The 9,025-nt window shown below is 42.8% G+C and overlaps 1 non-coding gene across 1 annotated transcript; it reads right to left on the bottom strand.

Moving 5' to 3' along the window:
- Positions 1–243: 243 nt before the first annotated feature.
- On the bottom strand, positions 244–316 carry TRNAV-UAC. The gene has a single exon. It is a non-coding gene; the product is annotated as a tRNA-Val (tRNA).
- Between the last annotated feature and the right edge of the window lie 8,709 nt (positions 317–9,025).

Below are 9,025 nucleotides of genomic sequence, written 5' to 3'. Positions count from 1 at the left end.
TCCTCTCTAAGATAGTTGGCTCCTTGGGAACACGGGCCAGCAGACCACGGCACCTCTACTTGCTTCGGCATGCACAACCCTCATGCCGGCCCCCTCTGCCACCTAGCACCTTCTCTCTCTCTCTCTCACTGTTTTTAATCTCTCTCTTGCCCTATCTCTCTTCCTCCACCATTTCCCTATTATCATTCTTTTTTTTTTTTTTTTCAGCTGTGCTCGGTCTTAGTTGCAGCATGTGGGATATAGTTCCTTGACCAGGGATCAAACCTGGGGCCCCTGCAATGTAAGTGTAGAGTCTTAACCACTGAACCACCAAGGAAGTCCCTTGCTGTGATCATTCTTGATACGTTTATCCATATAAAAGAGTCACTTGTGCTCCAGTCTCTTAAATTCTTGACCCCTTTTGCTTCCAAATAGCTTGTTCTCCACCCTACCCCACACATTCCCTATCATCACACCCTAGACCTTGTCATTATCAAAACCTGTACCACTCTTTTTTTTAAGTTTTACTGGAGTATAGTTGATTTATAGTGTTGTGTTCCTGCACCACTTTCAAGGCCTCTGTTTCAAGCACCCTATTTTCTGGGTGCTACACCACTCCTGCTGGTCTGTTTCACATCCACTAGTGTGTAGACCCTACCAGATTGTGACCACATCAGGGTCTCTAGTCTAATGCTAGTCTGTGACCCAGCCACTGCTCTTCATCCCCACATAGCTTCACTCCCTTTTTCACCCAGTGACTGGTCACCATGTTGGCTCCCTGCTACACACTCCCACCCTCTTGTCCCTCTCCTTGTTTTGCAGCCATCCTCCAAAGCCACAACACTGTCCCGATGCACCTTTGCCTCTGCTTTAAGACTACACCCAAGCCATTGAATGTGGCTAGAGAGCAAAAGGCAGGTTTGCCAACCAGTCACACTTTCAATTTATGAAAACCTCAGGTGGTATATATATACAATGGAATGTTACTCAGCCATAAAAAGGAATTAAATTGGGTCACTTGTAGTGACGTGGGTGAAACTAGAGTCTGTCACACAGAGTGAAGTAAGTCAAAAAGAGAAAAACAAATATCATATATTAACACATATACATATGGAATCTAGAAAAAATTGTACTGATGAACCTATTTGCAGGGCAGGAATAGAGACACAGACATAGAGAACGAACTTGTGGACACAGTGGGGGAAGGATAGGGTGGGACAAATTGAGAGAGTAGAATTGACATATATACACTACATGTGTAAAATAGATAGTTAGTGGGAAGCTGCCATATAGCACAGGGAGCCCAACCCCATGCTCTGTGATGACCTAGACAGGTGGGGAAGAGGGGGTAGGAGGGCGGCAAGGGAGGGAGGGTTTATATGTATACATATGGCTAATTTACACTGTTGTACAGCAGAAAATAACACAACATCTTAAAGCAATTATCCTCCAATTAAAAAAACAAAAACGAAACCTCAGGTGAGTTCTAGCACTGTGGGGCAAACCTATTTGTCTTATTTATGTTGCTCTTCCACTCTTTAAGAGGCTATTTCCTGAATTCAAACTTCCATTACTCTCCCTCTTTTCACTGTCAGCTGATGACATTGTTCTTATTTCACTGAGAAAACAGAAGCAATCATAAGAGAACTTCCTTATCCTCCAGCCACTAGATCTACACACTGACATGTGTCTGAACGCACAGACTAACTAGGCTTTTTCTGCCATGAGAATAGCTGAGTCATCCTCATCCTGCCCTAAGTCTCTTTATCTTGTGCACTGGATCTCATGCCCTTTCCTTCACCTACTCAAGAGCCTTCCTCCTGCAAAGATCCTTCCCTCTCTCTTGCATCATCAAACCTTTCCATTGCGTCATTCCCATGAACATATAAACATACCACAGGACCTTTCATCTCTCATCTCTCTGTTCCCTTTCACAGTAAGACTCCTTAAAAGAGTCATCTCTACTCACTCTCTCCAATTTTTCACTTTCCATTCTGTTGGATTTACTTCAGCTGACTTCATCCTTATTACTTCACTGAAACTGCTCTTCCCAATGGCAATAATGCCTCCCACTGCCAAATCCAAAGGCTAAACCTTAGCCCTCTTTTCACTTGTCTTGACAGGAGTAGAAATTGAAGAGCCTAAGCTACTCCATCTTGTAAAAGAGCTCCATTTTGCAAAGGTACTGGGCAAACAGACTTAGACTTTGGATATTGCCTAAACTTGCCCCACTGTGCATGAGCCAATCAGCCCTTAGGTTAAACCTCCTGACTTTAAGGTCAAGAATTTGTGATTTACCTTTGTGATTTACCTTGGAAGTAATGAGTTACCTTTGTGATTTACCTTGGAAGTAATGATTTACCTTGGAAGTAATGATTTACCGTGGAAGTAAAAAAACCAATCAGAAATCCACACACAACCCTATGGAAGAGGGTAACCAATCAGTAGTCCTTCAGCCTGAACAACCCCTTTGTTACCCTTTCACCTGAATATTCCCTATATAAGCCGTGTAACCCAAAACTCAGGGCTCCTCTCCTTAGCTGCTGCATCGGTAACGGTGGGAGCCCCAGCTCGAGCTTGGTAATAAAAACTCTCTTGCTTTTGCATCAGATACTGGCTCCCTGGTGGTCAGTGGGAGATTTCATGACTTGGGCATAACAAAATTTTGGTCCTATCTACATACACAATTTTTAGTGCTGTGGTGATAGACTCTAACATGCTGCCTCCTTTGATATGTATGGCATTCATGCCCTTGTTTATCTCCTCCTCTTGAGTGTGAGTGGGACCTGTGCTTGCTTCTAACTAATAGAATGTGGCAAAGATGATGTAGTGTCACTTTCATGATTACATCATGTCATGAGATTTTGTTTTACCGACAAACTCTAGAGACTTCAAAGTCAACAGCTTATTTCTTGAGTGGTGGCATACAGATATTTATTCTAATATCATTCTTTAAAGTAGACATATATTTTATAAACCTTTCTTTATATATGTCATATTTCACAAGATAAAATTTAAGACCTGCAACAAGGAAATACTCAACAAACAAACAAAAAGTCCAGCTGACTTTAAAGAACTAAGTGGTCATGTTAGGAAGCCCACATGGTTAGGAGCTGAGGGTCAGCAAAGAGCTGAGGGTCAGCAAGAAGCTGGGACCCTCAGTCCTACAACAGCAAAGGAATTAATTGTGCCAAAACCCTGAGCTTGGAGTACTATTGTTTTCCATTTGTGCCTCCAGATGAGACTAGAGCTCAGCCAAAACCTGGTTGCACCCAGTGACCCCTATAAGCACAGGACCCAGTTAAGCCATGCCTGAACTCCTGACCCACAGAAACTGAGAGACAATAAATGTAAGTCATTTTAAGCCACAAAGTTTATGGTAATTTATTAGACAGCAATTCGCAGAGTCAGACACAACTGAGCAACTAACACAACAGGAAACTAATATAGCCACTCATCTTTTTTATACGGTTGTTTTGTCCATAATAGCATCTTACACTGTATTTTTAAAAAAACACAGTCACAATGTATTTTCATATTAAACTGGTACCATTCAATACCTTCACATGGCAAATTGTGACCACAAAATGCCTGGGTCTAAGTGAGGGTTCAGAGGAGAACCCAGATGCTCTCATACCTCTTATAAAGCCTGACCCTGACCAAATACCTTTGTCTCTCTGAGGTCCAGTTCCACATATAAAAATTGAATTGGGGGAGGTGGCTTCCCTGGTGTTCCAGTGGTTAGGACTCAGTGCTTCCACTGCAGGGAGCTGGGTTCAGTCCCTGGTTGGGGATTTAAGATCCCGAAAACCATGAGGGGTACCCCCCCCCCCAAAAAAACAAGAATGAATGGGTTGTAGCAGACCATCTCAAAGAAACGCTAAAGTGTGATATATAATGATTCTGTGGCTGACTGACTGAGGGCCCATCCAGTCATCTTTGGAGGAAGGGTGTTGCTAAAGTAAGAAAAAGGACTCAGAGCTGAAAGATGTGGGAGGTGAATTTCCTCCCCTATTAATTTCATTGGTGAGAAACTGAAGCCTGGATGAAAGGGACTTGCTAAGACATGGCAGAGTCAGCCTCAGCCTCAGCCCTTCCCTCTGGGCTCCTAAATCAGTGTTTTCTTCAGTGGCAACCAGGAGGCACTTCTCTCTTCTAAGGTCTCCCAGGTTCTTTGTTACCATTGTGAGGTAATCCCAAGGCATGCCCACCCACTCTACAGACAGGACCTCGTGGGTTTCCTCCAGATCTTTTAAGAGTTTGGGCCCAGTCCTAGGAATATTCCTCATCCAGTGTGGCCTTTTCCTGCCTCATTTCAGGAGGACCTACCAGTTGGTGTTGTCCTGTGCCGAGACAGAGATCGAGGAAGCTCTTGGTTGAGTCAGAGGTAGGGGAGTGTGTATGGGTGAGATGGAAGCTGTATGCTGTTTTCAGGTAGATTGGAAGCTAGAGTTTTGGAGAACCTGAGACCAGTAAGCTCTTGGAGGCTCCCCAACACACTAATATTCATATTCTAAGAAAGATGTCCATAGATAAATCCTTAATTTTTTTAACCAAGAGATTTTTAATTAAAAGTTAGAGTCTCCTTATCTGACCATCTCCATTCCTCTTACTGGAGCAATTCTTTTTTTTTTTTTTTTAATTGTTTTTGTTTGTTTGTTTTAGTTCTTTAGTTCTCCATTTCTTTGTATAATATACTTCAATGACATTTTTCATAACTAATCAACATGATGTTAGATGAAAATTTATACCTGTCAACCTCCCCTACCCCTCCTCTCAATATAATTACTTCATTTTAGTTCCTTTTAACATATCTTTGTACTTTTAAAAACTATGTAAGCATAAACTTCTCATAAACAGTTATTTGTGTTAGTTTACTATTGCTGCTTTAGTAAATTATACATTTTGTGCATAAGACAACACAAATTTGTTACCTTGTGTTGTTGGAAGTCAGAAGTCCTAAAATCAAGATGCTGCTGGCAGGGCTGTGTTTTGGAGACTCTAGGAAGAATCTGCTTCCTTGCTGTTCCAGTTGCTAAAGGCTGCCTGTATTCCCTTGGCTTGTGACCCTTTCTTCCATCTTCAAAGCCAGTAGAGCAGCATCTTCTCCTTTCTCTGACTTTCCTGCTTCCCTCCTATAAGAACATTTGTGATTACATTAGGCCCAACTGAGACAATCTAGGATAACCTCCGCTCATCAAGAGCTTTAACTTAACATCTGCAAAGTCTCTTTTGCCATCTAAGGTAACATATTCACAGGCTGTGGAAATTAGGACCTAGACATCTCTGGGGACCATCATTCTGCATACTCCACCATACATCCTGGTTTTCTTGAAACAGTCCCACTATATGCCTAGTGTTCTGGTGTGAATACAGCTCCTTTCATTCTCACAAGTATCTCCACCTGAACAAAAAAATCAAACACAAAACTTATCCAGTGGTTCCCAATCTCTTTTATACCATAACACATGTGGAAAATGCTAACATTTTATACATTGTCAGGATAAAAGAATTGCTCATGACTATAGGTAACTGTCTCAGAAGTTCCAGCCACCTGGTTGCCCCTGGAGGAAAAGTACCAATATCAGTATCCCTATAACTCATTTATGGTACCTCACTGACCAATGCACACCCCACGAAAGCAATATAATCTGTTTTAAAGTCTGTTCTTTGGATGTGCTCCTGTAAGAGCAGCATTTGATTCCAAGGAGTGTACACGGGTCCTCATACACATGCACTGACAATGCTCCTGTCATTGCAATCCTGCTTGCAGGTTAGCTTAGGATGACAGACAATTGGCATTTTTCACATATGCCCTCTGGTACTGTGCCCCCGCAGAATTTCCCATCCCTTGAGCATTCTCCTATACATCAGAGTGTTGAATTGATGGTAGAGTGGTCCTACTGGATTCTCCGGATGGGCTTTTGGACACTTGGCAAAATTTTTCTCTGGGTCTGCGGAATGCATAAATCTCTTAACTTTGTAACACATTTTTCCCCTCTAAACATACTTCATTTACCACAAAGACACTAGTGATAAAATTTACCATCATTACTCCCTTTCTAATGATCAAAAGTCACAGAGCCTGGCTCAGAGGCACATTAGAGTGTGTTGATATAGCACCAGCACTTTTCCTAATATCTGAGTTGCTGTTTGTTCCCATAGTGAGGTCCTTGCTTTAAAGGCTGCTTTTCACTTCAACCGTGCTGCTAATTTACTAAATGGAATGCACTCTCCTTTGTCATCTGCATGTTACATCTTGATGTGTTTGGCTGTTTTTAATTTCTCATTTCTATAGCAATTTCTGATTTCCATTTCCAAACTAAGAATTTTTAAGTCAACTTTTCGGCACTTGTGCCACTGAATGAATTCTCAAATTATACTGTTATGGCTTATAGAATATTTTAAATTACACTAACAATAGATGTTTACACTATGGCTAATAAATAACTCAATTTGCCCACAGAAGTTCCATATGAACAAAGGCATTTAACCTCTGGCTTCCGACAAAATTGGGCAGACAATTCTGTGTCCCAGCCAAAGTGCAGCACAGTTTACAGTTAACTCTTTTGAACATCAGTTGTGCTATTACGGGATACCCTGTGAAACTTTAAATTTGAGTGGGATTCTAAGTACCCTCGGAGAAGGCAATGGCACTCCACTCCAGTACTCTTGCCTGGAAACTCCCATGGATGGAGGAGCCTGGTGGGCTGCAGTCCATGGAGTTGCTAAGAGTTGGACACAACTGAGCAACTTCACTTTCACTTTTCACTTTTCACTTTCATGCATTGGAGAAGGAAATGGCAACCCAATCCAGTGTTCTTGCCTGGAGAATCCCAGGGCCGGGGGAGCCTGGTGGGCTGCTGTCTATGGGGTCACACAGAGTCAGACACGACTGACGACAATGTGACTAAGCACCCTAAATTCTGCCTATGAAGTAGAACTTTAACATTTTTATACCACACCATCTTAAATTCATGTAATCCAGATATGTATAGAGAGACTGCACTGTGTACCCCGGATGTTTTTCCTCCTTAACCAAATATGCTCATTCTACTTGTGCTGTCTGGTAACCTGTGCATGATGTGGGACCAAGGGCTTGGAAGCAAGAGCCAAGAAACACATGATGTGTGTGACTCTGGAAATACTGCCCCTTATCTCTACTCCACTGAGAATGACAGGTTGGGCTCACTGACCCAATGGGGGCTTTCCAGCTCTGATAATCTAGAGTTAAAGGAAGCTCCCTGGAAGAATCTCTCATTCTCTTTATGTCTAGTGGTATAAAAAGAATAAAAAGAAAATAAAGCGGAAAGAAAAGAAACAGCTACAAGAAAAAAACAGAAGGAGCAGAAACATGTTGATAAAAGAAGAGGAAAAAAGCAAAAAGATCCCTCAATTCACAAAGTGTGAGTATGGACTTCATTTATTAACAGGTAGGTTTCAACCCATGATATTTTTTAAGAACACCAGTTGTGGAGTTATGCAGAGCTTGTCTCCTGGCTTCAACACTTAGATTCTTATGTGACTTTGGGCATAGTTTTTCTGTCTTCTGGCCTCAGTTTGACCTATTAAGTGGAATTAAAAATTGTGATCTCATAAGATTTTAGGTGGGGAGTAAATCAGTTGTAAAGCACATGGCAAGCACCCAGGGCATCTGAGATCTTACTATCAATACCATCACTTTCCTGGGGTCACTCTGAGACACTGGGGACAGGAATTCTTCTTTTAAGGTGTCTGTAAGTCGCTCTGCCCTTTCCCATCCTCATGAGGCCAAACAACTCCAATTCCTGACTGAAGAACCCAAAGAGGCAAAGAAGGCATATTATCCTCATGTTAACCAAGTCTGAAGAGGACAGTGAGAAAAGTCAGAATCACTTCTTGTGTTGGTGGGCTGATCTACAGTGTGCCAAATGCTCTGATGCCCATCAGACCCTTTCTGGCTGATAGATGAGGAGGCAGAGGCTCAGGGAGGTTAAGCCCCAAGAGGTAATGTCACCTGCCCAGAGCTACAGAAGGTCGAGAGGCTATATCTCAACAGTTTTGACATAATAGCCTGCTCAGTTTCTCCAAGGAGGCTGGGCTTCTGCGTGTTCTCAGCCCTTCAATGACATTCTCCACTCTCCTGCTTCATTAATTTTGGGTGCTGCTGAGTGGTGGGTGTGGTGAGATGATTAAGTATGTGGTCGCTGGAATTCTGGCTTCAGCCCTGATTAGCCACGTGAACATGAGTGAGTGTTTTTAATCTTTCTAAAGTCTACTTTTGGACTTGTGGACACAGTAGGGGAAGGAAAGAGTGGAGTGAACAGAGTAAGTAGCATCGATATACATACACTACCATGGGTGAAGCAGATAGCTGATGAGAAGCTGCTATATAACATAGGGAGGCCAGCCTGGTGCTCTTTGATGACTTAGAGGGGTTGGATGCAGGGAGGGGAGGGAGGCTCAAGAGAGAGGTGATATATGTATAATTGTGGCTGATTTGTGTTGTCGTACGGCAGAAACCAATACATTATAAAGCAATTTTCCTCCACTTAAAAAATAAAATAAAAAAGTCTACCTTTCCTCATCAGTAAAATGGGGATGATGCCTTCTGCCTAGAATGAGAAGCTGAGATAGGGCTTCTTGAGCAAGTGATTTACTAAGGGAGTATTCTCAGGAGAGGAGAAGGCAATGGCAACCCACTCCAGTGTTCTTGCCTGGAGAATCCCAGGGATGGTGGAGCCTGGTGGGCTGTCGTCTATGGGGTCGCACAGAGTTGGACACGGCTGAAGTGACTTAGCAGCAGCAGCAGCATTCTCAGGAGAAGGGATGAGAGGGAAGCAGAAGTGAAGAAAAAGGGAAAGGCTAAGTGAGGATGCGGTCTAGCTGGAGACTCGCTTCAGCCGGATCCCACGGGGAATGCTGGAGCACAACTTGCATCACTGAGCTGGTCCCACCTAAAGGTCAGAGGACTGACCTTTGAATCCCATCCCCCTTAAGTAATTGGCTATGAATGGCACTTTCCCCATCTGTCATAGAGTGTAAAGGATGGATTGGGGACTCAAGG

This window comes from Oryx dammah, unplaced genomic scaffold, assembly GCF_014754425.2.
Source record: "Oryx dammah isolate SB20612 unplaced genomic scaffold, SCBI_Odam_1.1 HiC_scaffold_5, whole genome shotgun sequence".
Classification (NCBI taxonomy): Eukaryota; Metazoa; Chordata; class Mammalia; order Artiodactyla; family Bovidae; genus Oryx; species Oryx dammah.
Note: the sequence above shows the minus strand (reverse complement) of the source record. Positions and strands in the feature narration are given on the sequence as shown.